Source organism: Etheostoma spectabile, chromosome 9 (genome assembly GCF_008692095.1).
Source record: "Etheostoma spectabile isolate EspeVRDwgs_2016 chromosome 9, UIUC_Espe_1.0, whole genome shotgun sequence".
Classification (NCBI taxonomy): domain Eukaryota; kingdom Metazoa; phylum Chordata; class Actinopteri; order Perciformes; family Percidae; genus Etheostoma; species Etheostoma spectabile.
Window position 1 is genome coordinate 20,198,266 of NC_045741.1, and position 11,683 is coordinate 20,209,948.

Here is an 11,683-nt window from a genome sequence, read left to right on the forward strand (position 1 = left end):
AGGTGTGAAAAATACCAATAGAGTCAAGACTTGACAAGTTTAGAAATAATGCTTTGTATTTGAAATAATATCCAAACTTTGCTTTCGGCCAAAGAAGCCTCCATTTGCAGCATTACAGCCATTAAACCTTTGGCATTCTAGCTGTTTTAATTTTTGAGGTAATCTGGGAGAAATTTGCACCCCACGCTTCCAGAAGCAGCTCCCCACAAGTTGGATTGGTTTGTGGGCACTTCTTGCGTACCATACGGTCATAGCTGCTCCACATCACTCAAGGTTCAGATCTGGTGCCTGCGCTGGCCACTCCATTGACCGATAGAATACCAGCTGCTGCTTTCGCTCTAAAATTTTCTTGAACATTTTGGAAGGTGTGTTTTAGGGTCATTGTCCTGTTGTAGATGAACCATCTCCAGATCAGCGCTGTCCACTGGTATGGCATGGCGTTTCCAAAATGGAGTGATAACTTCCTTATTCAGACCCTTTTAACCCTGTACAATCTCCCACCTTAACCACACCAAAGCAACCCCAGACCATCATATTAAACCTTCCCCATGCTTACAGATGGCGTAGGCATTCTTCCAGCATCTTTTTTCATGGTTGTTCTGCTTGCGCTCACAAACCGTTCTTCTTATTTGTGATCAAGCAAAACACCTCATTCATCCGTCCAGAACACTTTTTTTTCCAGTCTTCCTCTGTCCATGTCTGTGTTCTTTTGCCCATCTTATCTTTTCTTTTCATTGGCCATCTCAGATATGGCTTTTTCTTTGCCACTTGCCTGAAGCCCCAGAATCGGCGCAGCCGACTCTTTTTTTTTTTTTTTTCACTGTAGATGTTGACACTGGTGTGTTTGCTGGGACTATTATGAAGATGCCAGTTGGGGACCTGTGAGGCGTTCTGTTTCTCAACTTAAGACTCTAATGTACTTAGCTTCTTCTCAGTTGTGCACGCGGCCCTCCCCCTATCTTTTTCATCTACTACTGGTTCAGCCTGTTTGGTGTGCTGTCCTCTGAGGGAGTCAGTACACCCGTTGTAGGAAATTCTTTCAATTTCTTAGCAATGTCCTCGCATGGAAAGGCCTTAATTTAAGGACAAAATATACTGTCGAGTTTTCAAGGCTGACAGTTATCTTTCTGGCGTTGAGCGTTAATTGACCCCACAAATGTGAATGCTCCATATAACTCATCGGCTCAAAGAAGGTCAGTTTTGTACTTTCTCTAACGACCTAAACTGTTTCATATGTGTTGAACATGATTGCCCAAGGTTTTCTAATCCTCATTAAGCCTTCTGACATGAGCAAACACATTGTACCACATTGTACACCTATTTAGATTTGCTGTCAGAACCCGGCTGGCAGAATAACCCAAACGCAGACAAGGGAAGTTCAAATGACGAGTTTATTGATACTAATCCCGTGCACCAGATGACGCAACCAAGGTGAAATAGAGGGAAATTCTGTGACTGCAGGTGAGGGCAGACAATCCGGGTGAAGAGTGTTGACGTCCGTAAAGGATAACTGGAGGTGAAGACAGAGAACCGACTTACCACACACGAAGACAGACACGGAGCAAAACTACGACAGGCAAAAGTCAGATGAGGCCCAAACCATACTGATAAGACTAACATCCGACAGGGACTGGATGGACTTTCATATGGCTCTTTTTGTGTTTTCAAGCTGAACTTTCATCTGGCTCTTTTGTAGTTTGCTTATTTAAGCTAACTGTACTTGCACTATACTTGGAAACTCAGTGTTGTACAGTACTTCAGGGTTGAAACTAAAGAATTTAATTGGAAATTGCTCTGGATAAAAGCGTCAGCGTAACAACATATGGTGGTGAATAAGTGTGACTTTTCAGGAAAACACAAAATTGTTTGGGTGAGCCCAAACCTTTGAACGGTAGTGTATATATATGTATATACACACACACACACATATATACATATTTTATGTTTATCCAAGATGTAGTTGGAAGAGACGTGTTTTTAACCTTCAGCGGAAGGTTTGGCCATCCTGATGTCAATAGGGAGTTCATTCCACGATTTAGGAGACAGTTTGGCAGCCAATATTTAAATTTGTTCATCAAACACCATTGTTGAGTACTTGATTTTGATTGGTCAATCATGGCACTCCAATGTCTGTTACTTTTATTTAACCGACCATTGCTAAGTATAACAGACTGTTTCCATGGACGGAGTTCAGATTATTGACTTGGACCATTTTTAAATTTAAATAATTGTGCTCAAATGGAGCTCATTATGCTGTTCAGTGGATGAAATTCTCAGAGAGGGTGGATGAATCAGGGATCACTAACAGCGCTAATGGAAAAAGTGCGAACAAAGCATTAATTAGGTCCATGGTTAACTCACACACCCGTGTCAGCTCTTCAGGCTGATGCATCCCCCTGTCGGGTTCTAATTCGCAATAATGATCAGCTTGCTTCACATTATCTCTTACATAGAGAATAAGAATGCCAGGGACTTGAAGTAAATATTGACAGGTTTCAGTGTTTGGGACTGTAATGTCAGGAGAGTGTGAAATGGCATCCCAGCATTTTTTTTAACCAATGACTTTTAACAGTGGCCATTGACCAATGTAAGTTATAATCATAGATAGCTTAGCATTATACAATTAACCCTGTGAAGACACTGAAAAGATCCAATTTGCTTTTTAGAACATATTAAGTTACCACACATTACAGTGTGTCATATTCAGTGCAGCACTAAACAGTCCGGTGAGAGAGTGAAAAAGAGAGGGAGCGCCGCACAGTGGTTTCACGGGTTATGTTCAAAACACAAATAGACAAACCCACACTTCTGAAGGAGGGTGTACACATTGCGATATGAGAGGTGCAGAGCTTAATCCTGTTCTTTCCGTTTGTGTGTCAATAAAAACTGGTCTCATACCGCAGAGGCGGTTAAGAAGCAAACTTGTGCACAACTTGAACCCTGTAATTGGCAGGGTACAGACCCACGTGGGCCCAAAGGTGCTTTGCTGATGCAGAGGGCAAGTTCTGCAGATACAGATCACCACAAATTTTGTGATGAAAAAGAGATGATTTTGGATTAATATATGCACACTGTTTTTAAGGAACATCTTATATATATATGTTATATCTTGAAACTATTCGGGTTTGAGAGGAAAAGTATTTAGACAGATGCGGTAAAATGTTATTTTCACAGTCCAAGCTAGGTGGACTCACTTGCCTGCAAAATTCCATGCTGCTCGCTTCTGAAGTCGGACATCACGCAAGGCTGCTATTACTCCAAGGTAATCAGGTGCAGCTTACTGCTAACTTTTAAGATCTTCTAATCAGTTTAAACAAAGGTACTAGGAAAATTCTGCTAAAGTTTCTTCCCTGCAGGTCAATGATACTACGAGTATGGGGTGAATACGTTTCGTCGGCTACCCTGATGTCAAGAGGCCAGGTTCACACTATTGTTCCTGCAAAGATGGAAGCAAGAATTGCCAGATTAAGGGAACTTTAAGATTCAGTTCCTGCCTGTGCACGGCATCAATAAGATTGAATCTGTTTTGTATGTACTTTTCCTTCTCAACAACTGACATGGTCACACGTTGAGATTCTCTTTCTAACACACTATTTTCCTTCTTCCAACAGTGTTGATACTGTTGCTGTTGCAAGAAGCATGTGGAGACCTTGCAGCTCCAAAATCCACAGGTTTCCAGCTGAACTTGCAGCACAACCAGCAAGGGAAAACCCTTTTTTTCAAAGTTTCGAAGATGGATACGCTCGGCTGGTGATTATGGTGAGTTGATTCAATGACATCCCGACACAAATATTTAGCCGGGTTCCAAGTTAATGTGCGGACCTTCTCTTGTGCGTAACAGTCCGTCATCTGAAATCCTTCCTGTTGCAGGACAAGTAGACGCCCCAAGGCATTGAAAAGATAAATGTTGTGCTGCAATCGAACCCTCGGAATCAAGGATGCAGGAGAGGAATCTCGCAACGCAGCGTTCATCAGAAACTGACCCCTTTAACATAATTGGAAAAGATGCGGTCACTGTTGAGGTTGCTCCAGGCACGTAACATGGATGACGGTATATTACTAACTGAGTTATTTTGTAAGAAGTGCTAAAAAGTAAATTATATACTATTTTTGGTTGCCAGCTGACGGACCATTCATCGAAGAAGATTGAAAATGAGTTCAAGATTGGAGACAGGGCAGCCAGAAAAGATCCCAAAGTGATTAACCAGAGCGAGGAACAGGAAACTATTGAGGACCAAAACGTCCTGATGAAAACTCAGAAAATCCTGAGTCCTGGTTTGACGAACAGAACAGCATCGTCTTCCAGCTCCAGGCAGCTCGCGCTCCAGGAGATCCAGCTCCAGCCAGATTATGCTCCAGGAGATCAGCTCCCAGTAGATCTCTCGCACCTTCCACGTCCTCCTCCAGCTCCCTCCTCTCGCTCAACAGCAAGAAGTCCGCAAGGCATTAAGGATCTGAGGCAACTCCTCCAGCACACCTTCCAGCAGGCTTCAAAAGCCAGTCTCTCTCCTGGCAGCAGCCGCTCCTCCCGATCCAGATCAGCTCTAGCTCCAGATCATCCAGGTCCCGATCTGGCCAAGGTGAGAACGTTGCCTCAGGCATGGAAAAAAAAAACAGAACAACAAAAAAAATAGTGAAAGTAACTAACCTACAACTGGTTTCTATTGCCGCAACAACAGTATGAAATGAAGTTGTTCAGAACCACATCCACCAGGTAATTAGCGATGAGCCAAATCATGTTACATCATGTTGGAGCAGGCTAATGTATGTTTCTTGTTGCAGCCCTGCCCTCTCAAGCAAGACCAACAGCAAGAGCAGTAAGGGCATACAGCTTTGAGACCATCTACAAAATGTAATTAGCCACAGACAAACCAATTACAATCTATCTATTCAAGGGAGCAACAACTAAACTGTCATTAATGATCAATCTCATGTTTCACGGACAAATACCTCTCTACCGCTGTCATCCTGTGGGACTATTCTCATCCGTGCCGTGAGAGTGACCACAACGGTTCAGGGATCCCAGCTGCAGTTACTTGACAGAGCTACTGCCAGACTTCAGATCTTTTTGCAATGGCTGAAGAAGACCACTGGGAGAATCTGTGCTGATGGTGTGATGCTGAGCTACCACAAGCTGATGGGTCAAAACTTTGATTTGTTGAATAGCAACATTTGTAGACATTATGGTTGGAGCTTACGTTAAAACTCTAATTTAAATTTCTCTTAGCCAGATTGCCTGGGGCATGAGTGCAAACAATACCAGACTGAGATCACAGACAGAGGACGGGTCTTGGGGTTACAAGAGCCTGCAGCCGCGTTAAGGTGTGCCTGGGGAAAAACTTCCAAAAAAATGACGGGCGATAGCCACAAAGTCATTTCACAACACTAAGCAGATTTAAAAATGGTAATTCTGTTAAGGATAACATTAAACTGGCAAGCTGGAGAAGCGTGTTGGGAATTCATTACTTTCGTGTGGGCAGATTTCCTTTTCAAACACACTATCTACCATACGGTACATATGAATATTTTCTTACATAACATTAATTTTATGTTACTAGGATCTCTCAATACATTCCCGCGGCGCTATGGGATTATGGAGCAAGCCTGGCAAAGGCCAAAATGGCCGTATCAGAATCATACGTATGTGGCCTGCTGATTCGAGACCAAGCTGAATTATTGGCTGAAGAACAAAGGTGCAGTTGTATTATTATATATTGTTTATTACTAAATTTTTGAGCACAGAAAGAAAAAGGAAAATGTGTGCACTCAGAGTTTGTCACCCATGGCTACACACTTCCTAACTGTTTAATTTGTACATTACGAGACATTATACATGCATGGTGTCGGATATACCTTTCGCTCTGCCTATTGGGAAACACTGGCTGAGATAGAACCTCCCAAGCAACGGGGCTGACAAGATTCTACATGCTCACCCAGGCTACGCAGGTAAAAACATATAAAAAACATGTTTTACTCAATTGCCAGCTTGATCATTTACATAGCTAACTACTGGTTAACTTTTCTTCCACTCCCGCTGAGGGGTCCATGTGAAAGACAACCAGTGATCACATCAACAACAGGAAATTCAAGAACGAGAGGCCCCCATCTTGTGCCAGGGGTCAGGATTGTACCCGGAACTTAAATTCCCTGTGACTTTGAAGAGGGACCAACACAGGGAACAGAACAAGAGCCTGTGAAGGACTCGGAAACTTGTCTGAACAGCAAGTATTATATTTATAGTGAAGCAATGACCCCCAAAAAGACCATCAGTCAGGAAAAAAGTGTATACATGTATTTCAAATTGTTTCACCTGGATGGGACTGGAGCCGCAGGGCAGGTACATAAGTGATGGTAAGGAGTAGAATAACTTATCACACTGCCATATCAGTCCCACAGGTTTTTTCTTTTCATTTTAAATTTAACTAATGTACAATTATCACTGTGTTGCAAGTAACAAAAATCCATATTGATCTAGATTGCACGCTTTTAGGCAAAATGAGATCACACGGGAGAGCGTGAGGGCATTGTGTCCTTGATCCCAGCCATGGTTGCCGGAGGTCTATTTGATGGATGAGATGAATGGGGATACAAAAAAACAACTAACAACAGTAAATTTAGATTTAATAATCCCTACTGGTTAATGGAGATAACGACTGAACGTTTTTTCCCAGTCAAATTGGGACTGGATGAGAGGAAGGACCTGTGGACTCTGTGGAAAGGTGGGCGAAAGCAGCAGGAGACAGCACACCAACGATACGCTGTGACCAAGAACGCAGTCCGCTACGCGCATTCCGGGTTTGTCGGAAGAGCTGCCGGGATGGCCTTGGTAATAATACTTACATAACCTCCTTACCCTTCTCTATTAACTATTAATTTATTACTCTGAATGGTAAAATGACAGCAGATAAAGTACTATATAAAATAAAAGATACTGCGGAGTATATTTACGTGATTACCTCATTTTCACCTTCTTTTTTTTTTTCCCAGGGGGGGAGAGATGTTAATGAACTTGAATCTGTGAAGAGGAGAAGAAGGTTGATCCTCCATGGCAGAGTCCAAATGTACTCTGTGAAAGTGACGCGCTGCCGGGCCGGCGCATCCTGTGAGGACAACGACGCCACTGTTGGTACCACGCTGCTGCTGGTGAGTCTGCAAGAAATCACAGCAGGTTAAGAACACTGAATCACCTAGATCTTAGTTTACGGGCACCTAAATGCTTTTGTTTTCTCCATTTTTTGTAGATGCTAACTGAGGTCTCTGAGGTCTGAGCAACATCTATGAGGAAGAGAATTGACCTGAGGCGAAACAAACAGCAAGACCACTGGCCTGTCGCTGAGCTGCTCAGTCGCGCTTAATTCATGGTTTCAAAGTTTTTAAAGTAATTTGTTTGAACTGTAAATTTCAATAAATGGCAGACGGATGAAGCATTTCTTCTTTGTAAAATGTCTACATGACTCGTTTAATTCCATAACCTACACAAAAAATAGAAAAAGAAACCAACCACCCTGTTCCTCTTTCCACACAATCTCTTTAATTTAAATTATTTCTTACAACGTAAAAGAAGTAACAAAACTCTACAATGTGGAAGTTTGGAATGTGGCTCCAGAGAATATAAACGTCCAAAAAGGGCCAGTCCCTTTCTTTGACAAGTCTTGATTCTCAGGGTCTAGTCTAGACTGTTCATGTATACTGTCGGAAACACCTAAGCTCATTAAAATAATACTATGGAGAGAAAAACATAATTGTTTAAGTGCATATTTTTTTAATCAAAATAACATTTTGGAGTATGTTTAATAATGTTACATAAAAATAGAAAAATATTGATAAGAGATCATAGTGTTTGGTTTTTGAAGCATTTAGTTTACAGTGGAAGTGTATCAATTTATTCAAAACAAACCCTGAAGGTCAGACTGTTCGCTAAGTAGTAATAATATTACATGACACAGAAAATTAATAATTGTGTAAGTGCAAAGTTTTTAACAAATGCATTTTTGAGTATGGTAAAAAGTAAGTCATAAAGGCATAAGTGGTAAGCTCATATTAATGCCAACATTGTGAGCGAGGGTTAGGTATGCTCTCAAATGGACTCCGGTCAAGAAAGTGAATAAACTACCAACTACTTTTAAGTACAAGAGAGATGGGGGTTGATTAGCCTAGGGTTAGTATAAACACTGGAAGCAGGCGGAAAGCAGGGGGAAAGTAGCGTGGTTCATCAGCACCTCTAAAGCTCATCAGTCAATTACCTGTTCCGTATTCGATTCTTCATCAGACACCAACTGGAAATGACACAAAAAACAGAAGTTTTTTATCTTTTTATGTATTTACGGTGGCGCTAATAAGATTTGCATACTCATTTACATTACACAAAATGCTTGTATGGGGGCATAATGAAACTGAATTGGCTGTCGTGTAGTAAGAGTAGTACTTGAAGGCAACAAAATACATACATAGTGCCAGCGGGTAAATGGCGCAGAAGTCAGTAGCAGCACCAAGCCTATACGAGTTATTACCAAAGTGCTTGGCCGTGACGATTTTCATCTCAAAAGAGAAACAAATTGTTGGCACACAACATGCTTTTAACTTTAGATAAGATTCAAAAGGACTTCTTGTTTACACACCTATTTTCGGGGCAGGTGCTTGGAACGGGCAACGGTTACCAGCAATATTTGTTAAAGAAGTCCTCACACTGTCCATTAAGCCTTGCAAATTAACTTTATTTCACAGGGTCGGTCACAACAGACTGTGGTATGGAAAGTGGCGGGACTCTTTAACAAACAGATTTGGAATCAGTCGAATCACGCACAGTTCTGTAAGTGCTGTTAGAATCAAATTAGTTGTGGAATAAACTATGAATGCTTGCTTTAATATGCTTTGATGGGTCTTAGAAGAACCCATGTTAACCATACACTATGTTAAATATTACCGTACATGTAATTTAGCTGACGCTTTTATCAGAGCAATTTCAATTAAATTCTTTGTTTCAACCCTGAAGGTACTGTACAAAACACTGGGTTTCCAAGTATAGTGCAAGTACATTAGCTTTAAATAAGCAAAACTACAACGAGCATGAAAGTTCAGCTTGAAAAACACAAAAGAGCCATATGAAAGTCCATCCAGTCCTGTCGGATGTTCAGTCTTACTCAGTATGGTTTGGCGCTCATCTGACTTTTGCCATGTCGTAGTTTTGCTCCGTGTCTGTCTTCGTGTGTGGTAAGTCTGTCTCTCTGTTTCACCTCCACGTTATCCTTACGGACGTCAACACTATTCACCCACAGGATTGTCTCTCCTCACTGCGTCACGATTTCCCTCTATTTCACCTTGGTGGCGGATCTGGTGCACGGGATTGTATCAATAAACTCGTCATTTGAACTTCCCTTGCTGCGTTTGGGTTATTCTGCCAGCCGGGTCTGACACAATATCTACAATAGGTGGTACAATTGGTACAATGTGTTGGCTCATGGTCAGAAGGTATAATTGAGATTAGAAAACCTGCATATGTTCAACACATACTGAAAACAGTTTAGGTCGTTAGAGAAAGTACAAACCTGACCTTCTTTGAGCCAGATGAGTAATGGAGCATTCACATTTGTGGGGTCAATTCTAAACGCTCAACAGGCAGAAAAAGTAGACTGTCATCTGAAACCGCAGTATATTTTGTACTTAAATTAAGGCCTGTTCCATGCGAGACATTGCTAAGAAATTGAAGAATTGCCTACAACGGGTGTACTGACTCCCTTCAGAGGACAGCACACAAACGGCTATACCCGTAGTAGATGAAAAAGATAGGGGGAGGGCCCGTTGCACAACTGACGAAGAAGCTAAGTACATTACGAGTCTTAAGTTTGAGAAACAGACGCCTCCGGTCCCCAAACTGGCATTTCATAATAGTCCAGCAAAACACCGTGTCAACATTACAGTGAAAAAAAAAGAGTCGGCGCGCGGATTGGGCTTCAGGCAAAGTGGCAAAGAAAAGCCATATTGAGATGGCCACTGAAAAGAACAAGGTAACGATGGGCAAAGACAAGACACTTGGACGAGAAAGGAAGACTGGAAAACAAGTGTTCTGGACGGATGAATCAGGTGAGGTGTGCGAGCACAAATAAGAAGAACGGTTTGTGAGCGCAGCAAGACAACATGAAAACGATGCTGGAAGAATGCGCTACGCCTCTGTAAGCATGGGAGGTTACATGATGGTCTGGGGGGTTGCTTTGGGTGGTAAGGTGGGAGATTACAGGGTAAAAGGGGTCTGAATAAGGAAGTGTATCACTCCATTTGGAAACGCCATGCCATACCAGTGGACAGCGCTGATCTGGAGCTGGTTCTAATCTACAACAGGCAATGACCCTAAAACAACCTCCAATTTTGCAAAGATGATTTAAGCGAGAAGCAGCAGCTGGTACTTCTATCGGTCAATGGAGTGGCCAGCGCAGGCACCAGATATGAACCTTGAGTGATGTGGAGACAGCTTGACCGTCTGGTACGCAAGAAGTGCCCACCACAATCCAACTTGTGGGGAGCTGCTCTGGAAGCGTGGGGTTGCAAATTTCTCCCGTTTACCTCAACAAATTAACCAGCCATAGACATGCCAAGGTCTTAATGCTGTAATGCTGCAAAATGGAGGCATCTTGGCCGAAAGCCAAGTTTGGATTCATTTCAAATACAAATCATTTATTTCAAACCTGTCAATGTCTTGACTCTATTTTCTATTTCATTTCACAACTATGGTGTGGGATAAGTGTGATGATTCAGAACACAAAATGTTTGGGTGAGCCAAAACTTGAACGGTAGTGTATATATATGTGTATATACACACACACACATCTTATACATATTTATGTTTATCAAAGAGTTAGTGGAAGGACGTGTTTGTAACCTTCAGCGGAAGGTTGGCCATCCTGATGGTCAATAGGGAGTTCATTCCACGATTAGTAGACAGTTGGCAAGCCAATATTTAATTGTTATCAAACCCATTGTTGAGTACTTATTTGTTGATTGGTCAATCCTGGCACTCCAATGTCTGTTACTTTTATTTAACCGACATTGCTAGTATACAGACTGTTTCCATGGACGGAGTTTCAGATTATGACTTGGACCATTTTTAAATTTAAATAATGTGCTCAAATGGAGCTCATTATGCTGTCAGTGGATGAAATCTCAGGAGGGTGGAGGAATCAGGGATCACTAACAGCGCTATGGAAAGTGGGAACAAAGCATTAATAGGTCATGGTTAACTCACAACACCGTGTCGTCACTCTTAGGCTGATGCATCCCCCTGTCGGGTTCTAATTCGCAATAATGATCAGGCTTGGCAATTATCTCTTACATAGGATAAGAATGCCAGGGACTTGAAGTAAATATTGACAGGTTTCAGTGTTGGGACGTAATTCAGGGAGGTGTGAAAGGCATCCAGCATTTTTTTAACCAATGACTTTAACAGTGCCATTGACCAAGTAAGTTAAATCATAGATAGCTTAGCATTATAACAATAACCCTGTGAGACACTGAAAAGATCCAACTTGCTTTGTTAGAACCTATTAAGTTACCACACATTACCTGTGTCATATTCAGTGTGGGAGGCCTAACAGTCCACTGAAACATTTCTTATCTATTTTGTGGAAACACCTGCTAGAAACCTACTTTTAATTATGAATTTGTGTAAGAAATAGCTATAGAAAGTAAAAAA

The 11,683-nt window shown here is 41.8% G+C and overlaps 3 long non-coding RNA genes across 3 annotated transcripts in view; 2 read left to right on the plus strand and 1 right to left on the minus strand.

The window, feature by feature from the left end:
- The window catches only part of LOC116695985 (uncharacterized), a 10,683-nt gene extending 4,532 nt beyond the window's left edge, over positions 1-6,151 (plus strand). The window contains exons 2-3 of the long non-coding RNA XR_004333601.1: positions 5,773-5,775; positions 6,117-6,151. This is a non-coding gene — a long non-coding RNA (uncharacterized LOC116695985). The remainder of the gene's footprint in view (positions 1-5,772; positions 5,776-6,116) is intronic.
- Positions 1-11,683, minus strand: part of LOC116695986 (uncharacterized) — an 18,372-nt gene that overhangs the window by 2,868 nt on the left and 3,821 nt on the right. The window contains exon 2 of the long non-coding RNA XR_004333602.1: positions 322-324. This is a non-coding gene — a long non-coding RNA (uncharacterized LOC116695986). The remainder of the gene's footprint in view (positions 1-321; positions 325-11,683) is intronic.
- On the plus strand, positions 3,387-4,024 carry LOC116695984 (uncharacterized). Its single transcript, XR_004333600.1, has 3 exons — positions 3,387-3,528; positions 3,612-3,759; positions 3,842-4,024. It is a non-coding gene; the product is annotated as an uncharacterized LOC116695984 (long non-coding RNA).